At 42.2% G+C, this 26,689-nt stretch overlaps 1 long non-coding RNA gene across 2 annotated transcripts in view; it reads right to left on the bottom strand.

Moving 5' to 3' along the window:
* LOC142823734 (uncharacterized) overlaps positions 1-21,885 on the bottom strand; it is a 52,845-nt gene extending 30,960 nt beyond the window's left edge. For both annotated transcript variants that reach the window (XR_012898887.1, XR_012898888.1), the window contains exons 1-3: positions 21,707-21,885; positions 18,394-18,467; positions 18,137-18,251 (exon numbers count right to left, since the gene is read on the bottom strand). This is a non-coding gene — a long non-coding RNA (uncharacterized LOC142823734). The remainder of the gene's footprint in view (positions 1-18,136; positions 18,252-18,393; positions 18,468-21,706) is intronic.
* Positions 21,886-26,689: the final 4,804 nt, after the last annotated feature.

Raw genomic sequence — 26,689 nt, 5'->3', positions numbered from 1 at the left:
CAGCCTGGAGCACCAGGTGCAGGCCCTCCAAAATGGCCAGAAGGGGCCAGAGCAGGCACATGGCCACCCCTGGCTCCATGGCAGAAAAAACAAGGGAGATGAAAAAAACAAAACAGGCAAAGGCACTAAGTGGCAAAAGGCAGTGGTGACCAAAAAGGCAGAGGGCAACCACCAAAACTGCTATGGCTGTCAGTCCCTGCAAGAGATCCCAAAGCACGCAGCAGAAGAGCAACGGCTGTGCAGGGAGATCCCTTTAAGCACGTGTCTCAAAGGAGCTCCAGCCCCTGCCCCCGGAAAGGGCTGGTGCCCTTTTGCCCTCTGCAAAATGGTTCCGGGCTTCTGCTTTTGTGCAAAAGTGTCCTGCCAATGTAGACGCGCTTTTGTGCAAAAGCACATCGTTATAACGATAACTCCGGGGCCAATGTAGATGCGTTTTTGCGGAAATACTTTTAACGGAAAAACTTTTCCGTTAAAAGTATTTCCGGAAAATCATGCCAGTCTAGACGCAGCCTATTAGTTTGTACTTTTTCTCACTATATGTATAGCCTCATAAAGCATGATTAATTTCTTTATCATGGTTTTGTGTGATCTTTTCCCCTGCCGAGAATATAAAAGTTCTATTTATATTTTAAGTTCTGTTTTGGACAAGAGTTAAAAGAGAAGTTTGGGCTAAGAAACTGCCAAAACCCCAAATCCACCAGGATAGTACAAGATTCATTGATACGAAATCACGTTTATGACAAAAAGAAGCAGGGAAGACACTCTCTGGATTTATTCTTCTCAAATGCAAAGTTAGGAATAAATTATGTTGATCAATTTATTGATAGTCTCTAGATTTTTGACTGCTTGGAAATTTAAGAAAATTCCAGGAAACAAGAGAACCAGCTCCTAAAAATGCGTTCGCTCCATATTTTCCTTCCCAACTCTCCTCCTGATATACAATCAATCAAACTTTCCAAACAATCATTTTCTAAAATCTTTCTAAAGCTCCTCCAGCAGAAACTGAACTAATTTGGACTGATTTTCCCTGTAGGACCCTTCTGCTGATTGAAATTATGTGTCTCATTTCATTCATTCAACTGTAATGACTTTCGCCCTATTTGCAGGCCATGCTGAATTTTTCCTCCTGCAGATGGCATCAAAAGAAGGCTCGTGATGCCATGTGGCATCTGTGAAGCAGAGAAAGTATGCCTACAGCTCTTTGAATGAAACCATGCAGGAAGATCAGCAGTAAAGTGCTCAGCACTGTTTTCTCCCCTACTCTTTCCCCAGGTAACAGTGCTGAATCTGTGCTCCGAGCTCTTCTAAACACAGTTTTTTAGTGTGTGAGAATACAAAATAGCTAAACAAGTAATGAAATACCTGCTTTGTCTAGTCATGTAAAATTTTATTTTTTAAATATTTTCTGAATTTCCATTGTCTCTTGTGGGGACTAGAGAGCACCATAGAAGAATTTTATACAGGGAATGCACTAATGAATAGATCTACAAAGGGACTTAAATGCCACACTGCTCAGAATTTCAATGCCTACATTTTAGATGCTCTGACACCCAGAGGAATCCAGACAGGGCCGGCCCACAACATTTTGGCATCTGAGGCGAGGAGCTCAAATGATGCGGCCTGCCCCCTTGCTTGGGCCAAAACTCTGAAAGGTCTCAATTCTGCCTTCTTCCTGTTCTACACTTCTCATGGTACTGCTACTGATCTGCTACCTACATATGCACCAGCAGCAGACACAATTTTCTACATTCTGGGTCCTAGAGATGCCCCCCTCCCCACAGTCTGGCACCTGAAGCAGCCGCCTCAGTTCACCTCATGGTAGGGCCAGCCCTGAATCCAGAGCCCCAGTTATGCACTCAGCTTGGGTAGTGGATGAACAGCTGGCTGGGGAAGGCAAGACCTGTCCCTGCCAACTGAGGCCCCACCAACATAAGCCAGGTATAAATCCATTTAAGAGTGTCTAAACACAGGGCTGCACCGGTTTAACTAAATACGTTTATAAAGCATACCTTTAAACAAATGCATTCAATTGTGTCTGTGGATCAGGCCTCATTCACAGAATACCCCAGAAGAAGCCCAGTCAGTAGTAGTGCAATAAGGACTTAAAGGAACTACATGGTAAAGCAATACTCTCCCCTCCAAATATTAGTTTAACTTACTCCTATGCCAAGGTGCACACTTTGTCCAGTATCCCTGGCAACACCTGCACAGCCTCACATAGACCTCCATTTTACTGCCAAGCAGAACAGCATGTCCATTGTAAATATGTGTCCAGGCTATTGCAAACATGAGACTAGAGGAGCAGGATGTACTAATGTTTTTGCAGTTCTAATAACCAAGTAACATGCAAATTTGGAAGATGGTAGATAATTGATAGTGGCATGATTCTACTGAAGGAATAAATGTACATTGAAAAAAGACAAAGGAAAGTCAAAAATAACACCCGCATTCTCAGTGGAAGCTACTGAATGGATTCCATGGAATGTGAACCAAAAGTAGAATACAGACTGTCGGACCCAATTAACAAAACCTCCCAGTTGTCCATGTTTAATGTCAAAATATTATGAGACATTCAGAAGGAGACAGCTGTTAGACACTCAATGATACAGTTACTGACCTCAGCAGGAAAGGTTAAAAAGAACCACAGATCTGAACAACATCAGAGTGCATATGATAATGAAAGCCATGTGACACAATCAACACTTCAAGAGGACTTAAATATAATGAAAGATGTAAAAGACCCAGACCCAGGCCCAAGCCCTGAGGCGCACCAACATTTATAAAGCATAAGAATGTGAAAAGTTTGATCTTCACATGAAACAGAGAAGAATTATTAGAAAGATAAGACTCCACTCTACTGCACTCTAAACCACAGAAGTTTAGGATGATAAATGACTGATGGCCTCAAATGACTGATGGTGTCAAAAACAGCTGTTTAACCAAGTAAAATGGCAATAAATCCATTCCAGTTTTTCTGCAAAGTGTCAGTAAGCACGTTGGCCATTATTGTCTCAATATCACAACCAGCATAAAAACCTAGCATGGGTTTATTGTTTGGCTAAATAAAGTGTTAAGTTTGAGCTCACACCTGTTAAAGTATGCTTAGAAAGGAAAAGTAGTAAGTTTTATAGGATGGATCATGATGGACAGTAAAGACCCAAACCTGATTCCACTGTGAGTTTTATCGAAGATGCAGGAACAGAATCTGATCTTTATTTACACTGGTGTAATCCAGTGACTCATAGAAATAATAAACATTGAAATTCTACACATACTGTCCTTGGTTCAAACAGCCTTTTTTTTTTTAAAAAAAAAATAAGCATCCTGCTACTCAATAAACCTGCCAGTTTCTATCCTGTATTCCCAAGGCTTTAGGGAGCCTACTGTCCTAAAGCAAAACTTATGTGCTGCTAGGCATTACATAAGACAGGCTGTGCTTCTGGTTTTCAATCTGTTCTAGGTGATTGATAGGAGGATTTTAAGAATGTTTAATTAAATTTCAAGATAGATAACAGCATGATATAAGTTTTGTGTTGTAATTTGGCATCCATGACTTTTTTTATAATGTCAACAACTTTTTTTTTCTGGACAGTTATTATCCTGTCCAACTCTATTAACACTTTCTTTCTGAACATTTTAAAGGAACTCTAGGAATTTAAAAGTACATTGATCTACACAATCTTAAAGTATAGTCTGTAGGAACCAATCATACATTGGTAGAGGAAGATTGTCTTGTCGGACTGATCTTTTCTAACTTCTAAAGTTCAGTGATAATTTGTCAGATACTGTTATATTTACTGAGAACGTACAGTTTTTAAAGGTGTAATACTACTAAAAGAACATTCCACAAAACGGTATGTATTGTTGATATACTGGCAAAGAAACAGACATGTGGGAAATCCCCAAAAGAAGTAAACAGTGGAGCACAGAATCCTTAGCTGTATTACTAAAACCAACTCCCGTCCTGTTGTGGAAAATGTAACAGTTGGCACATTTGTGTCTGATCAGTCCATACATCCTTTGTAGCTGAACTTTGTAGCTAAGTTTTTAAGCACATTTATGTGATTGTCCATCTGTTTCCTGCATCTCTTTTTAATTAACAGTTTCTTCCCAAATCTACCATCAGTAACCATGGTAGTGTTTTCTTGAACCTTGGCTTATATTTATAAAGGTAACATATTACAATTTTATCCAACAATGATTCTTCAGAGAAGGTCTTATTGTCTTTCCTAAAAGGTCACATAGTTTAAATGTAAAGTGAAATTATTATTCATTATTATGAGTATTATTATTATTATTTTAGTAGTACCAGTAAGTCCCAACCTAGACTGGGACCAAAGTGCTGTACAAACATATAGGCTGTGTCTACATTGGCACCCTTTTCCGTGAAAGGGATGCTAATGAGACACTTCGGAATTGCAAATGCTGCGGGGGATTTAAATATCCCCCGCGGCATTTGCATGAACATGGCTGCCGCTTTTTTCCGGCTTGGGGTTTTGCCAGAGAAAAGCGCCAGTCTAGATGGGATCTTGCGGAAAATAAACCCTTTTCCGGAAGATCCCTTATTCCTACTTTCAAGTAGGAATTGATCCTTTATTCCTACTTTCAAATCCCTAATAAGGGATCTTCCGGAAAAGGGTTTATTTTCCGCAGGATCCCGTCTAGACTGGCGCTTTTCTCCAGCAAAACCCCGAGCTGGAAAAAAGCGGCAGCCATGTTCATGCAAATGCCGCGGGGGATATTTAAATCCCCCGCGGCATTTGCAATTCCGAAGTGTCTCATTAGCATCCCTTTTACGGAAAAGGGTGCCAGTGTAGACACAGCCATAGTGAGAAGCTATTCTTGTCCTAAGGCCTTAAAATCTGATCACCTTAAAAAATCAAATATCCTAATTATTAGAACAACTTGTCATTTTGCAATTTTTTGTTCTTTTTTGCAATCTATAACTCACTTGTTCTTTTCATATTGTGAAAGTATAAAGACAACAGAAGTTCAGTATTAGAATTGGTCGATACTTTTATTTCCCTACCTACGTTAGTGAAAATGTCTGGATGTATGTTGAAATTTGTTGTTGTTTTCTTCAGAAAATGAAGACACAAAAAGCAAAAGCAGGTGTGAGATTGGGGGGGAGCTGATTTTTTGTTGTTTTTTGTTGCTTTTTCTTTTTCAGTTTTTCAATTAACCCTGAATTCCATTCCATTCTCCATAAACATTTGTTTAATCATAAAATAAAATAAAATAAAATAAAATAAAATAAAATAAAATAAAATAAAATAAAAACAATCTAGCTCTGCCCAAGATACTTTCAGCTATCCACATATCAACTAGTGAGGGTTCCTTGTTGCCTGTATTCTATTTACATTCATCTGCGTGTGTACATTAAGCCAGACTGGCACATTAAACTGGAATAGCCATGTGAGATTGGAGTCCAATTTAAGCCCACTTGCTGTAGGTTCCAAATTCATGTTTTGTTGAAGCTTTCCGATGAAGAAAAATAACATGTACTAAATGTACAGCAGATATTCTTTCCATATCCAAAACATCTGTTGGGTTTATTTAATATACCCAAATAGATTTTTTATATACATATAAAATATTCAAAATAATTTACAGGCACTATATTAAACATTTATATAGCATGTTGCAACACTGCATAGCATATCAAATGTGTTTCAAATGTAGCTACGATATTTTAAAATGTCCCTAATATATTATGCAAGTAGAGACAGATGAATCTCTATGCAAGCATTAGCACTATAGGGAACTGGAAAAAATCAGTGAATTATCATGAAGTAGTTTTTCTGTTACATATGTGTCATGTACAAAATATACAATGATGCAGTATGAAGATTTTGGGGTGACCTGCATAAGGATTCAGAAAAGCATTTAAGCATATGCATAGTTTTAAGTATAGGAATATTCCTATTGAAGCAAATGAACCTATTCACATGCTTTTGTTAGGCCTGTAGTTTGCTGAATCAAAGCCTAACTTATTTTTGAATTGGCTATTTGTGAAATTTGAAGTGATTTCAAACAATTACTGATAAAAAATCTGAAACCACACCATCATGAATTCCTCCTCCATTGTGTGTGTGTCTCTCTCTGGCTATGTCTAGACTGCAAGCCTCTTTTGAAACAGGCTTTTTTGAACGTGCTTTTTTGAAAAAGCCTCTTTCAAAAAAGAGTGTCTAGCCTACAATCAGTACTTTCAAAAAAGCAAGCCGCTTTTTAGGAAGAGAGCACTCAGGCAGTCTGGATGCTCTCTTTCGAAAAAGCACAGCTTGCATTATATAGTGCCTTTTTTCAAAAGAGCACTTTCGAAAAAAGGCATTATTCCTCGTAAAACGAGGTTTTCCACTGTCAAAAAACTGCTGTGTTCTTTCAATTTACTTTTGAAAGAACGTGGCAGCAGTCTACACGCAGCAGAAGTTTTTTCGAAAAAAGGCCACTTTAAAAAAAAAAAAAACCCTGTAGTCTAGACACACCCTCTATATCTACCCAATAGAGATGGAGGTGATATCCATGCTTTCATACATCTACTTGATCTAGCTCTCATTGAGCTAATACAACTATAAAGGGCAGTGTGACAACAGTAACATGAGTTGGAACAGAAGAGGCAAAGCTTCGCAATCCGGGTTATGTACTCACCGGTTCCATGGGAATATACGTGGCATAGCGAAGCCATGCCTCTGCTGCCATTCCCCCTGCTGCTGTGGCTACACTGCTATTTATACTCATGCTAGTTCTCATGAAGGTAGTCTGAGTATGCATATGCAAGCAGAGAAATCACACCCTTAGCTTGTAGTGTAGACATAGAATAAAAGTGTATGCATCAATATGAGCAGCGGCGGATATAGGGCAGGGCTCCGCCCTTCAATAGGCCCCGCGCCAGGAGTGGACTGGCCGGTGGGATACCGGGAATTTCCCAGTGGGCCATCCGCCGAAGGGCCGGACGGCGGCTGCTGGAGGAGGAGGAGGAGGGTGGGAGGATTGTGGCAGGGCGCCACAGCCCCGCACTTCTGAAATTCCCTGGCACCGGCCAGTATGGGCCACGTGGGGCCGAGGGAGCGCATGCACAGTGTACTGAAACGCCGTTCAACAGTTGAGAGGGGACACCCGGGCGTGGTGTGGTGTGGCGTGAAATGATGCCACAGCCTGGGACTTTAAAACCGCTCGGCCCAGCATTGACCGCATAGTTCGGCACGTGGCCTGGAGCCTAGACCGGGGCCACGGCCGCCCTGTACACTGGAAGGCAGAAGGTGGATGGTAGAGGAAGGGGCTTGTGCTGAGGGGAGGGTGGCAGATCAGGAGAAAAAAGGGGAGGAGAGACAAATGCCAGGGGGCCAAGTGGAGACAATGAGGAAAAGGGCAGGAGGGGAGGTGTTAGTGGGAGGAGGGACAGGGTGATTCTGGGAGAGGAGAGGGTAAGGGAACTGGGGATTAAAGAGGGGAGGGGGAGATGCTGGGAGAAGGCTTGAAAGAAGGGGTGGGCGTGAGGAAGGTTGGGATGGAGCAAGGCATCTGTGAGGGCACAGGAGCATGAGGGGAATGGGGACAGAGGGTGAGGAGGGGGTGGGCATCAGGGAAAAAGAGGGCAAAGGGCGCAGGGGCAGTGAGGGAAGGGGGAGGCACCAGGAGGGTGCAGGTGTCAGGGGATTCTGGGGGTGAAGCAGAAGGGCAGACACCTGCAGGGGTGGGACCAGCACCAGAGGAGAGAGGCAGGGCAGGTGTGTAGAGGGAGGTGTTAGGAGAGGGGATGAGGAGGGGTAGCTCACATGATCAGTGTGGGGCTACTGGAGGAATGGGCACGGAGGGGACCCCTTTTTCCTGTTTTTTCTCCAAAGGGGGGGCACCGCGATATTGTGCTGCCCTGGGCCCCACAAAACTCTCATCCACCCCTGAATAAGAGAGAGAGAGAGAGATAAACAGTGGATATAACTATTGCACACATCCACCCCTTATGAAAAAAGCTATTTGAACAGACAGTCTCTCATCCTGTGTTTATAAACAGCCTAGCACAATGAGACCCTACCCTTAATAGGGGTCTACAGGATGTGCCATGCTAGAAACAATAAGTAGGCATAAGAATTAGCTAGTGAAGGTTCAAATCGCTGTAGGATACAAACAATAACTATCTCTGGAAATCAAAAAAGAAACTTTGGGTACAGTGTTTGGTAAAATGAGTTGGATGAAAAAAATAACAACAAAGTCAGTGGCTTGACTTCCATTAAAGTCAATGCGAGCTGCCATGTAACAGCCAGTACAGAAGTTTTAAAATTTTTACTCTATAAAATGTTAAAAGACTAAAACAGCAGTTGGAGTGCTCTTGGTGGGAGTTTGCAATTGCTGACAAGGTACACATTGCTGAAAAAGCTATGAGTGATTTGACAGCAGCAGGAGTGCTTTTAGTGTTTTAGTTGAATTCCACTCTTTGACAATTACAGTAGAGTAGTGCAGAAAACATCAAAGCACCAGAAATCTCCGCTGTTCATAATAATTATTTAGGCCTTTGAAAATGTTACAACTCAGGGTAGGGAGGGAAAAAACAGTATTTACCTCTTGTATCCCCTATATATTCTCTCAGTCCTATCCTCTTCATTGTATTTTCAGCTATACTTCCAGCCCAGATCCCCTAAATTTTATCTACTTCCTTGTTCCAAGTCTTATCTTATTTCTTACTTCACCTTTCCTGTCTTCCCCCTGTTACTAAATGGATTAGACTCATATCAACCTGACCTGTAGTGGGGAACGTCAGATTCTTGGTATTTGCATCACATTCTCCACAGTTGAACCAACATCCAGCCAGCTAACCCACTTTAAGTTCTCATTAAGGGCCATACTCCCTACTGTAGCTAGAGGATGGGCAAGAAGCACATAGGCAACTAAAATTCTTCTGAATGCTCTGTGCCTGGAAGTTCTGAGTATCCTGGAACTAGAAGGCTCATATAAGAACAACAGTGTAGGCTATTCTCCTCCCTCCTTGGATTAGTTGGACGAAAGAAGAAAAAGTGAGGGCTCAGGACTTCAGGGGGTGCAAGTGACAGAAAGGGACTTCACTCAGAGGATGAGTGAGATGTTTCTGCTTACAATTTATGGTAGGATTGGGGATGGGGAGGTTAAGAGAAGACAGAGAAAAAGCATCCAATAATGCTGAGCTTTCCTTATCACGAATGCCTGGTCATGAAAGCCTTTACACTTCTTAGCTGTTCACTTCTACTTCCACTGGCTCCCTGACTGTTACCACACGCGAGTAATGTTAGGGGAGAGAGATGTATCTCACATAGGGTTGCCAAGTGTCTGGTATTGACCCAGACAGTCCGGTATTTTTGCTTCCTCTCCAGTAAAAAAATTCAGAAAATACCAGACACCTAAAATGTCCGGTATTTTCTGATTTTTTTCCTGGCCAGAAGGTGAAAATACCGGACACCTGGCAACCCTAGCTCCCAACCCCAATACCCTCAGCTCCCCACCCCCAGAACCAATGCTTACCTGGTTCTGCAGGGAAGCTAAGTTCTAGCTTGAACAAAAACACAGAATGGCCTCCGGCAAAAAGCCTAAAGACCAAGGGGAAGCAATGCCTTCCCTGGGTCTTAGTGTTCAAATGCTCTCCTGTTCCTATCCCTATTCTAACTCTGCACTCACTCTGACAGGGGCTATGCTGTTTTAATGTTTTATTTATTTATTTATTTATTTATTTATGCTTAATAAGTCTCAGAGTCCTTTGCTCAACAACTTTGGTCTCCCTCCCTTTTTTCCCCCTCAACAGAATCTTGTGCCCCGGTGTTTGTTTCTTTTGCAGGGGAGGGGGAAGGTAGGGGGGAGGTGTTCGGTATTTTTGGTTCAACTATCTGGCAACCCTAATCTCACAACTACACTGACACTAGGACAAACATCCCAATTTCAATACAATTAGTGCTCGAACATTTCCAGTGTACTGGAACATGTGATCACCCGACTAGAGTCCCCATTCTGATGAAAGCACATCTAAAATTGAGTGAGTGGCTTTGTATCCTGCAGTGGTGCCAATGTGGAAGGTGGATTTTATAGCACTAATTTATTCACTATGAAATGACATCACCAATTGTTTTGCAGTAGCCACAAAGAGCCATCATGGTAGCAAATTTTTGCCATTACTTACAAGGGCTAGATTTATACTTGAGACCTTCATGCCCTAGAGGAAATCTCTTAATCCAAATAGATCAAAGTGGTTTTGTTATTTTTTTAAAGAGGCCATTCTACCTAGTTCAATGTAAAACCATTTAGAAGTCAGTCCATGCAGCTTTAACTTTCCTGTGAGTGTCTTTTTAAAGCGGTAGGATAATTTACAAATCAGGGGATGTTTAACAAGCTTTGGAGTTTAATGAGTCACTTTAATCCACTTCGCAACCACAGTCGATGAAGTGATAAAAACAAATGATAGCCGTCTTAAAAAGCATCTAGAAGTTTTAAAGGACAACGGCCTTCTTAAATTGAATAAACAAATACAATTGCTCACATATGGTGAAAGCCTGGTAAAATCTGCAGCAGGCTGGTCTAATGTTGAGCAGTCAGGCCCACTGGAGATCCTAGCACTCTATGGCAGCCTGAAAATTTGGTGGCAACTTCAGGTATGTAAAAAATGGAGGATTTTATCTGTGAAATATGAAAATGATTAAGACATATCAGTATGGTGGTATTTACATAGTTCATGTTGCCAGAAGTCCAACTCATGGCTCATTCTCTCGTACAGTAGTAGTGTAAACATAAGCATTGCCATACTGGGTGAAATCAATGGTCCTGCTAGGTCAGTATCTTGTCTTCAAGAGTGACCAGTACCACAGAGGGAGTATATAGAACAAGGTAGGTGGCATGATCCACCCTTGTCTTTCCCTCCTGGTTTCTGAAAGTGAGAGGTTTAGGGTCACCTGGAGGCTGGGGGGTTGCATCTCTGACCATCTTGACTAATAGCCGTTGATGGGAGAGTAGGGAACTATCTTCATTATGTTTCAGAGTTAATCTTCCATTTGGATGAACAGGGGCAACTCACTGCTCTTAGACCTATTGTTCCAGGCTGTCCGCATACCCAGAGGCTATGGCATTATTCACATTTCTCAAACGTGATGGCGAGCAACGTCTTCTTTTTTTTTCAAGAAAGCATGAATTGTGGAGCACAATGCTATAACAAGGGGTGTATAATATGTCAGCTACAGAATTCAAGAGACTCTGAATAGAAAGGATATGTATGCATATAGAAATTCAAGAACACTACCCCATGAATAATTGGTAGAGGCCATTTACACTGGGTCTCAGAAGACTGCACTACTAAACTATTAAACATGAGGCCACAAAGAATTCTCATCCTACTTCACAGAAAAGATAAACCCAATATGACAAGAACTCACTGAGGCAGAAAACTTTCAACCAGATTGGTTGGCATTAACCACCTCACTGCCTTGACATAATTCAGTCCCATTACACATAATGAAGCTCTAGAAACACTGAGCAGTATTTAGCTACCCTGGTAAAAGAAGCCTGCACTCTTCCTGGGAGGTGAAAGTCAGAGAAAAGCTGCTCTCTGTTGCTCACAGATATCGTCAACACCTCCTTCAGAAACCCCAAAGTACTAATCTCCCTGGGGAAAAAGCTATGATAGTTGCAAAACCAACACCAGATGTAGAAAAACCTCTTTGACCATTTCCCCACCTACATCCTCCCATTCCTGGTCAAAATCAGTAAAAGGGCAGCAACAAGAGATAGCATGTGACACCTGCCAGCTTTCTTCATAATAGAGCTTTTGGTTCAGGAACCACATGTAGCCAGCCATAGAGGTCCTGAAAGTTTACTTCCGTGTAACAATGAATACGGGCCATATTTCCATGCTCTTGTGACTTGACCTTTCAGAATGGTTGACCATATGTAGTGTACCCTTCAGAATCTTCTCCTCCCTTCAAAAGCCGTGTGTCATCATTCGGAACGGTAGTGAGATGCCACAATGCAGATGCTGCTCAGTTCCACACTGATGAAGCCAGCTCTGTCATAAAAACGTGGCGGTGTTTACAGAGATCAGCACCTGGATGAAGAACAGCTGGCTCAAACCAAGCCATCGGCGAGTCTAGTTGCAGGGAGGAAAGTTTTGAAGAACTAGTTGGGGTTGTGCCCTCCCCTTCCAGCAAAGTCATTTCCCCCTGTCACTAAATTAGTATGAACAGACCAGTCTGACTCAACATTGGGCCTAGCTAGCCAGTATGTGTGGAGAAAAGTGCTTTCTTCCTTCACCAGAATAGAAATGAGACACCTCCAACTTCGATTAGAGGCTGGACACTGGCTTCCAGCAATCCAGCCATTTGTCACCTGTCAACTGGCATTCTGTAACACGTAAGGTTCACTAGAACTGAAGGTACAAATAAAGTGGTGGCTCCAGCTAGAGCTAAGAATTTCCTCCCATGAGCAGAATGAATTTTGTGTTGTGCACCAGTACTGAGTACATGCGGCTTGTTTGGATGTGGCACTGTGGCACCCAAGTTACTAATAAATACCTTATAAACCTCTACCTTTTCCCTCTGCTGCTATGTCTCCTCCCCTTGCTCTATCAGCTCTCCTGGTGCCTGCTGCCCCCCAATCCCTCACCCTCCTCTGCTATCCTGACTCGGATTCCTGCCCTTCTCACTGCACTCAGCCCTCATAAGACCTGCCTCCCTCCACCAGCCCTTCTCTCCTCCCTGTGCCCACTCCTCCAATAGCCCCATTCTGATCATGTGAGCTACCGCCTCCTCATCCCCTCTCCTAACACCTCCCTCTACACACCTGCCCTGCCTCTCTCCTCTGGTGCTGGTCCCTCCCCTGCAGGTGTCTTCCCTTCTGCTTCATCCCCAGAATCCCCTGACACCTGAACCTTTCCTTACCCCAGCACCCTCCTGGTGCCTTCCCCTTCCCTCACTGCCCCTTCCCCCTTTGTCCTTTTTCCCTGATGCCCACCCCCTCCCCACCCTCTGCCTCCCATTCCCCTCATGCCCCTGTGTCCTCACACATGACATGTTCCATCCCCACCTTCCTCATGCTCACTCCTTCTTCCAGGCCTTATCCCAGGACCTCCCTCTCCAGCCCCCAATGCCCTTCCCCTCTCCTCTCCCAGCATCACCCTGTCCCCCCTCCCACTGACACCTCCCCTCCTGCCCTTTTCCTCATTGTCTCCACTTGGCCCCTGGCATTTGTCTCTCCTCCACCCTGTGCCTTTCCCTTTCTTCTCCTTACCTGCCCCCTTCCCCTCAGCACAAGCCCCTTCCTCTCCCACCCCTTCCTCCTATTCCCTCTCCCCTCCACCTACCTTCTGCCTTTCAGCTTGTGGGGCTGGAGTCTGTAAGCGGGCCCCAGCTGCTGGGCCATGCAGTGCAACTCTGGGCCGAGTGCTTTTAAAGTCCCGGGCTGTGACGTCACGCCACGCCCAGGCATCTCCCCTGTCACCTATTGCGCAGCGTTTGAGCACGCCACTCGTGCTCCCTCAGCCCCACCATGTCTTGTACATGGCCGGCGAGTGGTGCCAAGAAATTTAAAATGCAGGGCTGTGGCACCCCACCACAATCCCCCTCCTCTCCCAGCAGCCTCCAGCCAGCCCTTCAGCCGGCCCTTCGGAGGACGGCCCACCGGGAAATTCCCGGTGTCCCGCCGGGCCAGTCCGCCCCTGGCAAAGACCCACTTCGTCAGATGCATCTGACGAAGTGGGTCTTTGCCCATGAAAGCTTATGCTCCAATAAATCTGTTAGTCTAGAAGGTGCCACAGGACTTCTTATCGTTTATGCAGATTCAGACTAACACGGCTACCCCTCTGATTTTTCCTAAACAGTAACTGTAGATTATACTCTGGAGTCCCAAATACATTTCCCTTTATACAGGGAGTTACTACACACTACTACACTGCAGCCCACCTCTGCCCCAACTTTTTGTCTTCATTCATCCTGCCTAGCACAACCTTCCTCATCTGGGTCCCTCATTATTCAATCAAAAGATTAATTAAACCACCTGATTCCACTCAACTGTGTCATGTCTGGTTAATTGGCAAAGGTGGGGTGGATACTCCATCACAGGGAGTAGGCACAAAGAAATTAAGAAACATGGATGTTGGTGAATTGGTCTTAAAGGGTATGTCTAAACTACAAGCTTATTTCGGAAAAAACTATTCTGGAAAATATATTTCAGAATAGCTTATTTCAAAATAGAACATCCACACTACAGGGAAGCCTCAAGATTAGTCCAAGGTAGGCTCCCTTAATGTGGAAGCACTATCTCAATTTAGAGCCCCAGAAGGGGAGGAATAACTTAGAATGGCTCTGGTGAGGGGCTATTTCAACATAGCAGCAGTGGAGCATCCAAACACACTCTCTTCCAAAATAGCTTTTTTGGAAGAGGCATTATTCTTCATGGAATGAGGTCTACTAACACCGGAAAAACCCTCTGTTATTTCAATTTTCTTTTGAAATAACACAATTGCTGTGTGGACTCTAGTATTGTTTTTCCGGAATAACAGCCATTATTCTGGAATAATGGTGCAGTGCAGATGCACCCATAGCGTAAAAATGAACCACGTTCATCACAAGTCATCATCTATGCCTTACATTAGATTTTTAGACTAGCTGCATGTCTTTAAAAATAATGGACAAATTGGACACCCTTAATGGCACCTGATCAGTAAAATATTTGAGAGAGTTTATCTGTTTGTGTGTATGTCTGTTTGTCTCTCTGTTCAAGAACTCCTCATGAAAGGAAAGAGCTAGGGCTACCACATTTGAAATACAGCTTCCTTTTATCCTTATTTAAAGCAAGAGAAGGGTTTGGTTGTGCTAGGAAAATGGGATGTGCCTGAAATGGGACGGCTTCTTATAAAACCAAACAGGTAAGAGACAGAATCACCAGGCAGGAGAAAGGGGCTGGCTGGGGGCATTCCTCCTCCCCAGCTGGGACTGCCTCTGCCCTGAGCCTCCACTCCTAGGCACTCATTGGGGGAGGGCGGCTGAAGCTCCCCCACCAAAATGTATATGGAAACATTTCTGGCTGTTCCACTTTGTCTGGGAACGAGAGGAAAGTACCCAGTTTGCTGCATTCCTCATTCTGGCAGGGGAGCTCAGGGGGACAGATGAACCTGGACCTGCCCCAGCCAGCAGACAAGCCCCCCCTGCCCGGCTGTGCCCACTGGAGCTGCAGTGGCCTTGGAAAGGCGCTTCTCACCTGACCCCATGCTGCTGTGGTGAGAGAGGGCTGGGCTTGTCCTTTCTCCTCAGGGCAGTCTGCAAACTGAGCTTGTCAACCCCAGCCCCACCCCAGAGCAATGTTTTAACTGAAGCATGTACATTTTCATTTTATTTTCCCATAAAACAAAAATTAGTGGAGTTAAGGACTCATGCAACGCTGGGTAAATCTTCCAGTGTACTATATGACTAGGTGTAATTTGTTAGATGTTCTGTTGCCTGGTTTTTGATCACTCTTCCTTGCCCCTTTTTACTCTCATGTGTAACTCATGCAGTGCATCCTATTTAATAGGTTGTTTAAAAAATATCCCAAGCCCTGACTGTAAAATGAAACCACTTAGATACTTATAATTGATCCATCTTCCAGTAATGGTATTCTACTTTTAATTGTTTGGGCTGGTGTGCAGCTCACCAAACTTTATGATCTTGAATTATAATATGGCATTTCCTATGGGTACTTGTTCAGCACTAAAGGAAACCATCACTAAACTTTGATGGTGAGAATCCTATAGCACGACTGTGGGTTTCCATTACTGTGTTTTAGAACAGAAGTAATCCAAGAATTTATTGCTGCCCTTTTATGCTGGGACAAAAACATGCTACTTTATGACACTATTAAACACCTTGAATTTTTCCCATGTTGGAGATCAAGCTTACAACATTACCAAAAGGTATATAGCACCTTTCATTATTAAACCCATTGTGTAAAATCATATGGCTTGCCCATTCTGTTTATAGTCCTGGAAGATACTATGTCTGGTAAGTCTCTTTATTGCAATTCAGTGCCATGCAGACATTACTGTCAAAGATGACACATCACTCTATCACTATGGCTTGTTAGTGAAGAACACCTGGTGTAGCCGCAGCAAAGGTTATTACATTTCCCGTTCACAATGGAGGCTTTTAAGAACTAACAATAGACTATCTTTTTATAGCTGGGATTAAGTTTAGAATATGACAAGGAGATAGAGGCACTCTTCTGTTTGTTAGATTATTACCTGACATTTTGAGCAGGGGAAAAATTATGAGATGCTTTTATTTCAAAACCTGTTTTAAAATGTCATGTTTTAAAAATGTTTTTCTATTTGGATATGTCCCCCAACATCCACCCTTTATGGGTGAGAGTTCATTTAGAAGAAATGCACTGATTTTCTTTTAACCTTAAAATAGTGAGTTTGTATGTCTGTGTGTAGCTGCAATGGAACAAATTCAAAAGGAATTAAGACTCGTGGTTTAAAAGTATGGGTAGTTCACTAGAGTATGGTGAACTCTTAATCACTTGATATTTTACATGAAGACTGGGTATCCTTCCAAAAGATAAGGTCTAGTCCAACCAAGATTTACCTGTCAAACTCACTGGGTGACATTCTATGGCCTGTGTTATCCATGAGGTCAGATTAGTTTATCACATTTCTCATTTCTTCCCTCAGAATGTTTGTGTTTGGGTGTCTGTAATGGGTTTGATTAAAGCACTATGCTTATGTTAGGCATATTTCTTCTAGGGATGTTAAATTTTGATTAATTGTGTAATTGAGTAGTCTGTGATTATTGTACATTTCAAAGGAAGAGGAGCAACAGTTGGACGGGTGTGAATGGGACTGTTTCAATCCCTGCTCGGCTGTTTCCCCACTGTCCCCTGCTCCCCCGTGGAGACAGTGCTGGGGTGAACCGACTTTTAAGATGGCTCCCCCAGCACTTGCTCATGGTGATAGAGGCAGCAAGGGGGGGAAGCGACTAGTCAAGCTCCTACTTAACTACTCGATAAGCATTTGCTAGTTACTAACATCCCTAATTTTTTCTCCTTTCCTGTACCCTATCTTATTTCTTTTCTAGGTTATAGAGTAGAGTTTAGTTTTTTTCAGGATTTTGATATATTGATAATACAAATTCAATAACTGAAAGAAAGAAAATGACACAATCTTTCAAAGAAATATATTTCCTAAATGTTGAATAAGCTGTTATGCATCATATATATTCTCTCTAGGAAAATTCTCTGAAGTTATTATCTTTAAAAGGTAGTTATTGTCAATATTCTCAGCTATTTCAGTTTACTTATAATGCGTGGAACAATTATGAATATTCACAATAATTTTTTACAGATAACACTTTCAGCAAGTTTCTTCTATGTTTTAGTACCTATTACTATCACAAATTCAAATGCAACATATAATTATGTGTGTGTGTGCACATACATATGCTTATCTAGGACTCTCCTTAGGGAGGACTTCTCCCTTTATAGTCTCTGTGGAATGGAGTCCAAATCCTCTATATCAAGGGCGAGCAGTAATATGGCGACAATTCACTATTCTGCGCCTCTGCAGGTATCATCAGTTGCAGCTTCTGGTGGCTGCAGATTGCTGTTCCCAGCCAATAGGAGCTGCAGGAAGTGGCACGGACTGGGACAACACTTCCTGCAGCTTCCATCTGTGGTCAACAGGAGCTGCAATTGCCATTACCTGCAGCTATACAGGTAAATATAGTGGTGGCAGCCCGCTACAGGCTAACCCTAATGGACCAGATATGGCCCACAGGATGGTATTTACTTATCCTTGTTCTGTGTGGAATACCAGTATCTTAAGGTTGGGAAACAAATGCTAATCTCATAGTCTCCTTCAGAGTCCCCATGTTTCATTGCTGCCTCAGACTGCAATTTGCATGGCCTGTTTCAAATTCCTGTCATCTTCTCCAGTGGGATGAAGAAGCTTGCAGTCTGAATCCAGCAAACTGGCAAACTCTCTGGGTCACAATTCTGATCCTTGGCCCTTGAGCTGCTGTTCCTCTGAGTCTCAACCTGACTCCCATTTCCATTAAAAAAACCTCTTCCCTTATTTTTAAGTTCATATTGGTTCCATGTTCAGATAGTGACCAGGGGAGTGTTCTGCCAGGATGCGTGTCCACAACGGAAATCACTCAATTACCTTCAATGAGAAAATTAATATGCCTAGGGCCCTCAACACTCAATGATCTGGCCCATCCAGCAGCGTCCACTTCACCTCCCTTCTTGCTCTGGACGATTGCAAGCACACAGAATCCCTGAAACAAAATCAAGAAACTACTACTTGTCCTGAAAGTTTCTTCCCTTATTTATGCCACTTAATCTTGCAATGCAAGTGTGTAGAACACACAGATACACATGCACAGTTACACACATAAATTGTATAGTCAATTAACTGACCTTAATCTTTTGTTTCATTATGAAATATACTCAAGACCAAAAAGCCATTATCAGTCAGGTTGATTGCTCCAAGCCTACAATAATATAGCAGAGGGAAAAGGTTCAGATGATATCAGTCTCCAGGAAGATGGCTTGTGCAGTGATTTTACATTCATCTTATGCAGAAGGTGAGTTTCCAGAGTTACACATTTCAGGTGGTATTATTTAAATGATGGTTTTACAAATTGCACATCTCTTGCTATGTCACTGAAATCCAACCCATCAACTCATTCCAGTTCCCTAGCTTGGTGTGCTGTTTTTTTCTTATCTTTGTTTTGGACCCTAGCGTTCCAGGTATAGGTCCCTAGCTTGTAGTAAGACAGAATGAATGTATCTTCATTTTGACAATTTTCCTATTACTTGTGCCAAATGTGTATTTCAGCAAATGTTATGAAATACTTCACGTGTGTGAGCTGGATTATATAAAAGGCATAGGTTTTTAGCTATATAGCCACTATTATATTACTATTCTGTACTCTGTACACACTTAAATATGTACATTGTGGATAATTTGTATATGCATATGATATATAGATAGTTGCCCAGCATATATTAGACAGCACTTGAAACACTTGTTTGTTGTAACAAAATAGAAGTCATTAATAAATAGTATAAATATATAACTACTTACTTACTTGATTTCACTCACTCCATAGCTAGATAGGTAGGGGGCTGTTTTACATGATTTTTCTTGAACCCTTTAAATCACAAACTTAGGAAGCAGCCTTGCAAACACTTTCTACTAGCACTTCTTACTGTGACTAGTCACACTGAAATCTAAGGGACCATTCAAGATAATAAGCACTCCTTTCAGTAATCTTTTCAGGCTTTCAGATATTAAGAAAAGAGAAGTGAGCTTCTGTGATTTAAATAGCTCCTCACTTAAAATGATTAAAGACTTTTACTATCCTACTGCTTTTGAAAGCAATCGGTCAGTGCACATCTGGAGCTCTGTGCAAGAGCTGTGGCATTCAGCAAGGTTTCTGTTTCTAATTGATTTACTATGAAGCTAAAGTGACTCTTAAGATAAACACTGAATCATTCTCAGATTTAAATGTTTGCATTTTTTCCCTTACATTTTTCATTGAACGTTTATTTTAGTTTTTTAAAGTGGAACCTAAAAGCCAGATTATTACATGCCAGGCTTGCTTGGAGCCACTGATGTATCTCTTAAAAAATGCAAGGCTGACTTTAAGTAAAATACAAATATGTGGCAAAGTGTGTCGGAAAAAGTTCCAAGCCCGAGGTGCCAGGACACTATTTAAAAGGTGCCTGTGATTCAAACACTATACTAAGGGACAGCAGGTGACCCATGCATGCACCTTGCTGAGCAGTTACTCACGTGGAGTTTGAGCCTGCTCATAGTGCAAAGGTTAGGGCTTCTCAGTGGTGCAGATTCTTACCTGTGCTTTGTGTGGAGAGCAAGGCTCCCATGGCTGGCAGGTAGCAGAGGAGGTCCATGAACACCCAGCTCTATAGGCATGCACAGTGGCAGAAGGGTCATGCCAGGCAGAGGGGGCACATAGTGCTACCTCTCCTCTGGTCATGCTATCCAGGAGGCAGCAGGTAATTGCTGAAGATGATGCTTTCCCTAATATTCTCCCATGCCCACAGGATGCAAGAAATGGGACTGTTTGCACAGACAGGGACCAGACAGTTACATCATGAGCCCCACAGCCCTGAACACATGCAGCCACTGCCAGGATCAGAAAGCACTCTTTCAAAGCACACACACTACCTGTCCACAGGGGCCTGGACCAAGTTGCATGGATGGGCTTTGGATTGCCGGCTATTCTGGAGCATTCTCAGCACACTTCTGTTGGGTAGCATCATGAACAGTGGCAGGATCTAGCGCTTGATCAGCCCAGCTCATTTCAGTAGAATTTCTCTTGGGCATTACTACTCAGTAGTATGAGTAAGGGTATGTCTACACTACCCCGCTAGTTCGAACTAGCGGGGGTAATGTAGTCATCCGCAATTGCAAATGAAGCCCGGGATTTGAATTTCCCGGGCTTCATTTGCATGAAGCCGGCCGGCACCATTTTTAAATGCCGGCTAGTTCGAACCCCGTGCCGCGCGGCTACATGCAGCACGGAGTAGCTAGTTCGGATTAGGCTTCCTAATCCAAACTAGCTGTACTCTTCATTCCACGAGGAGTACAGCTAGTTTGGATTAGAAGCCTAATCCGAACTAGCTACTCCGTGCAGCGTGTAGCCGCGCGGCACGGGGTTCGAACTAGACGGCATTTAAAAATGGCGCCGGCCGGCTTCATGCAAATGAAGCCCGGGAAATTCAAATCCCGGGCTTCATTTGCAATTGCGGATGACTACATTACCCCTGCTAGTTCGAACTAGCGGGGTAGTGTAGACATACCCTAAGGGGGTTGCAATCTGGCCTTATAGGAATGGATCATGGATTACAGGCAATCAGAAAAGAGGAATAGGTTTGTCTTATTTATAGTCCAGGTATAACAAATGGGTAGTGGGAATCTAGACTCTGAAAGTCAATAATATTGTACATTCTTTTTCCTAACCTCACTCTTTTAGCAAGCTAGAAATTGTTGCTTGATTTACTCTTATCCTGGATCCCAACTTCGGGAGAGTTTCACATAATTTTTCTGATGGGAGTAGTCCATTAGTTTTTCAAGTCTGATGTAGACACGTCTGAACTCCACACCTGAATCAGAGCCCCCTTTCTTTTCTGCTAGCTCCACTTTTCAAAAAGCTGGTGGGATTTCTAGTGGTGAATCTTATGCTTCACAAAGCGGCAACAGAGTGCTGTGGGAATGGCTTTTGTCCCACTGCTGTTGCCTGGACAAATGTAAGCAGGACTGCTGCTGTTGATTTAGTAGTGGAGAAACTATGCCCATCTACAACCAGGAATTAAAGGAGTCATCGCAGGAAGAAAAGGGTTTTTTTCCATGTACAAAACTATTTTTAAAAATAGATTAAGAGAATTTTTAATTGTCCTGGTTTTCAGATATTCTGAAAATTGCATCGGTGGCTCTAACTTACTTTTAAAGTAGGGACTAAATATAATTTGTAACATAAAAGCTTACATTTTTCTTCTTAAAGCTGTTCTCAAACACTAAATAGAATAATTTTGATTTTAATCCTATATTACATTTAGCATTACTAGAACAGTAATATACTATGTTTTGATAAGACAGCTTCCTAAAATATTAATTAACAACACTCACTTTAGATCTTAAATGCTTGAATAAACTGGTAAGACTCTAGACTCATCCAATCCATATTTTAAAAAGTATTCATACCTTTTCTTTACAGTAAGCTTTTTCCCCTTTACTCTTGAAGTAAACCAAAGTCAACTTCAGCAGTTGGTCTCAGTTCTGTAAAGCATATATGTTACTTTAAACATGAATAGTTCCATCAACTTCACTGAGACTACCCACAAGCTTAAATATCTTGCTGAACTCGGACCGTAATAACCTCCTAAGACTGCATTGGCTCGACACTCATTCAGAGAGGGAACAGTGCCAGATGCAAAATTCCCAATGCCCATAAAATCCTGATCTGACCCCGGGTTGCCTATGATACCAAGTGGTCCCATGGCACAAATGCGACTATTCGAGGAATGATTAACCACTTATTGTAACGTGCTGCTGCCAGGAAAAAAAGCACAAGCTTCATAAATCCTGTATGGTATTTGGCTCTGCTAAATCATATATATTTCATTGTAAGTAATAAAAGGTGACTAAATAGGTGTGATTCCTCTGGCATGGGCTTGCTGAGTGATTCTAAGGAAGTTTAGGTAGGGTATCTGTGAGCCAAGGCCCCAGGAATGTGATGAAAAGCTATCACTAAGCCAAATGTGAAATTTAATATTTTGTTTACACTTGTGACTGTAATTAGTGGCTCATCGATAGTCCCCTAACAAGACTGTTTTTAAAGAGGAGAAAAACTCTTCTAAACTTTGCTTTATTCATCTCTCCCTCATTTCAAGACTCCTTACCTCCTCCCCCCCCCAAATGCATACACACACCCAAATCCAACCCTCTTTTACTTCATTAGCTTTAATACACCTAGAATCATTTACATCAGAATTGAATCCTCCCTCCCCCACACAGGACTCGTTCAGAAGAGCAACACTTCAATGAAAACACCGGCAGGAGAAAGTTTGGGGAGCAGCAAGGCAAGAAGCTCAGCAAGGGTCTCCTTATAGAGTTTGCCCCAGCATCATTCCACTGCAGAAGGGGAAGATTTGAACCGCCTCCATCTTTGTTGCTGTGGCACCAGGGCAGGAGGCAGCCATCCATACTTCCGTGCTGGCTCTGCAGCTTTTCTCAGACCAGTCATGGCTACTCAGGGGAGTCAACAGCCTGCACTGGCCTCTGTGCTTCCAGAAGGGGTGGAGCCTCAGAAGCAAGGGTCAAGGCTGGGGCAATCAGCCCTCTGCACAGCCCAGAGCACAGTGCACCCCCTGCCCCACAGCTTCTTGGAGTGCGTGGCCCAGTGCTCCAGTGGCAATTTAAAGGGCAGGTCTCCAGCCACTGCTACAGCACCAGTGGCAACCCCATGCCCCTTTGAATTTCTGGGCTCCAGGGAAACTACCAATTCCACCCTTCAAACCCCACCTCCTGTTGGCGAGCCTGTTTAGAAACATCTTTTTCCCCCTACACAGGACTCTGGTATATTGCACATTAACATAATGTGAAACATTGAATGACTGTCAATGTATCAGAACCCACTGAACCACTGTTAGAGGGCTTGTCCCTTCACCTTCCTGGTACTTCTCATGTGAACAAATAACAGAAATATCCAATGTCTGGAGATGCAAACAATTCGATGTTCATTAGGGTTAGCTTCCAGCAAGCACAATCCAGTTTTCTTTCCTTTTTCCTGTGCTTTCCCCCAATTTCTTACTGTTTGCCTGTAATGTATATAGTCATATTTTCAGATATACCCTACCCAGTCATTCTACTGAAATTTAACTAACCAATCCTAACTTATTGTAGCATGATTATCTAACCAAATATATCCCACAACCTTAATTGGCTTCCATCAAGCAAAATTCATTATACAGGAGACAGAAGCAATCAAAGAACCAGCAGACACCATACAGATAAACAACAGAGAAATGGGGAGCATAATAATTTATCAATAAACAAATGAAAATTTTTCAACCCCAGCTATTGATAAGTGGGTCCTTGCCAGACAGAAAGCTATCAATCTAAGTTACCTTTAAATATTCTAGACTCTAACCTTTATCTGACGGTGATAGATCAGATGGCCTTTCTAAGAGTCCGAAATTGCTTTATTTCAGTGTGACTGGTTTGGAATGTGCCAAGAAGTGACCGCACATTTCTTAGCTTATGGATGCTCCTGCTGCTTAACTAAAAGCCTTAGCTCAAGAACAAGGCCTCAGACCATAATATACAGACTGTGATTTTGATTCTTTGCTTTTATATCCCTGTGATTCTTAAGAGGCCAGTCTGAATATCTAGATCCTAACACCCACATTTTTCAGAGGTCTTCCACATACTCCTTGAAGCTTGTGAGTGTCACAGGCCTCAGTAGGTCACAGCTGAGAATGCCAAATTCAGAACAGACCACTGAGAAATAGGGAAGACCCATCCCAAAACATTTTTTAAAAAAGTTAGATTATACCAGGCCAGTAACAAAAGTGAACTTCTGTCTCATCATATTGTTTAACAAGAAGTCAAAAATATAGTCTCCTTAGGCATTCCAGCTTTTGATGAGTGGTTACTGAAAACCAGTTTCAATAGTTACAGATTACTTTCCAATCCCAAGGGACCAACCACCTTGCCAAATAATTATATAACTCAGATCTTACCCTATAATCACACTGATGCCAATCATTCAGTAACTAAATACTAATGCATGAAATATTAAAATAAAATAAGAGAATTATAAATGGTTAAGGTATATACATATAAGTGATTGCAAAGTCTGTATATCAAGTTTAAGTAATAGAACAGCTAGCTTGCAAAAGTCTCTCTGGAATTACTCAGACTGAGAGTCATCAGTCATTTTTCAGAGCTTCCTTGATAGAAATCCAGTCCAGAGAAGTGAAGCAGGAAATGAAGATGAAATAGAGACATTTCAGGCATTGTTTTTATATCGTCTACCCTGTGGATGGAATTTAAATAAGGTTGACAATTCTCCTGGACTGGACCGCATTGCTGCGAACAGCATCTGGTTCTGCTGGCTGGGAAAGTTTTCAACCCTAAAATTTACTATCCCAAAAAGCCCACAGCCTTTGTCTGGGGAAAGTTACTGACCCAAGATGAAGACCAGAGTCCCATGAGCATATCACATTTGTGCCTCAGAGTCTGGGACATCCAGGAAGATCTACTGGGCTGAATTTCTTCTATGGCACATTGTTAGCGTGAAGTGTCCTTACTGGAACGCCAACACATAGCTATCTAGTCCTGATGTAAATCCTACCTGGTGGTTGTCACCTAGGAATATAAACCAGGTATCAGATACTAATACAGAGCCAACAGTCATAACTTCTGATAGAGATAATATATGGATTTAATCAGTGTAATCATATTTGATAGAGTGCAACTTTTCCATTGACAGCTTTTATGGCATAATTTGTACTGGATTTACTGAAACTGTATAACAGTAGTAGGAACGTGGCTACCCACGGTCATCTTTCTCATATACAGTATCACAGTGGGTTGGTTGCATTCCCACCAGATGAGATTCCCAAGGGAAAACATGATTCTGTACACCAAAATCTACATGACACAAGCTAAATCATTCTTTGCTACGGACTGATTCCTATGTGCAATCAATCATACGATTACTGTCCAGATGAGAGAACAATGCTGCCATATGAAAGTGATTCCATCTGCTTCAAGTTTGATATCATCTGTAGCAGACACCTACATTTATCTTAGCTAATTAGCTAATACAGGTACAAACTAGATACGATTAAAAAGTATCTAGCTACGATAATATCAGGAACTATTTACATATTTACCAACAAAACACTTAGCTTTGTTGATTACACTGTTCAGAGAGTTTGGAGTCTAAAGTATTTCCGCTGACTCATATTATTAATATAATAAATACAAATACAAGAATATCTACAGAAAAAAAAAGAACATTAAGTGAATCCTGTTTTAGGAGTCTCTTTGTTCTGTTGCCAAAGAGATTAGCTTTTATTTTTTTTGCCCAAAGGGACTCTTCATTGAAGCATCATTGTGAAGAATTTCCTTTGAAAAAACTTTAAAAGGGCTCAGTGTTGGAATAGTGGATGGTGGAGATTTCCATATTCAATATGAATTTCACATATGGTGATCCACCTTGGATATAGTCTACATGCATGAAATCCTGGCTCCATCAAAATCAGTTGCAAATTTACCATTGACTATAATGGGGCCATGATTGTTCATTCCATGTGCCTGTCATAAATCCTGTATTTTACCCAAACACATTTATTTAGCTGTGAGATTAATAACACTGAAGATGATCTAAAATGAAAGAATTGTAAAAATCCAGTTTTTTCTCCACTATTGATGATTCATACACACAGAGTTTAAGGTCTGAGAGGACCATCATGTTCATCTAGTCTGACCTCTTGATTATTGCAGACCCAACACCTGAAAAAGACTCCCTAATTGCTGGGTGCGTTACTGAGAAGGTAAGAACACAAGAATGGCCACATTGGGTCAGACTAAACGTCCATCTAGCCTAGTCTTACAACAATGATCAGTGCCAAGTGCCCCAGAGGGAATGAACAGAACTGGTAATCCTCAGGTGAGCCATCCCCATCGCTCATTCCATTTATACTAATTTAAATCTGATGTTTCTTTATTTTATTTGCTCAGCCTGGACAATCAGAAAATCATTAGCATTTGCCACTGAGGGGAACCTCGCAACAGTTTCTTCCCAAGCAGAACATTAAGGGCATGTCCAGACTTCATTGTTTTTTAGAAAAAACTACTGTTTTTTCTAAAAAACTTCACTGAGTCCACACTGCAATCGCGTTCTTTTGAAATTAAATAGAAAGAACGCAAGGGTTTTTTTTGACATTGGTAAACCTCAAATTTCGAGGAAGAATGCCTTTTTCGAAAGAGCTCCTTCGAAAAAAGACATGTGTGGATGCAGAACAGGGACACTTTTCAAACAAAGAGGCAATCAAAAAAAAGCACAAGTGCCCTGGTGTCCATTCTGTGAATAGCAATCAGGACTTCTTTCGAGAGAGCGTCCATGCAGTCTGAACACTCTCTTTCGAAAAAGCAGATCTCTTTTTCAATCTGGTT

The sequence above is a fragment of the Pelodiscus sinensis genome, chromosome 1 (assembly GCF_049634645.1).
Source record: "Pelodiscus sinensis isolate JC-2024 chromosome 1, ASM4963464v1, whole genome shotgun sequence".
Lineage (NCBI taxonomy): Eukaryota > Metazoa > Chordata > Testudines > Trionychidae > Pelodiscus > Pelodiscus sinensis.
The sequence above is the reverse complement of the archived record's forward strand: the minus strand, read 5'-3'. Positions and strand labels throughout refer to the sequence as shown.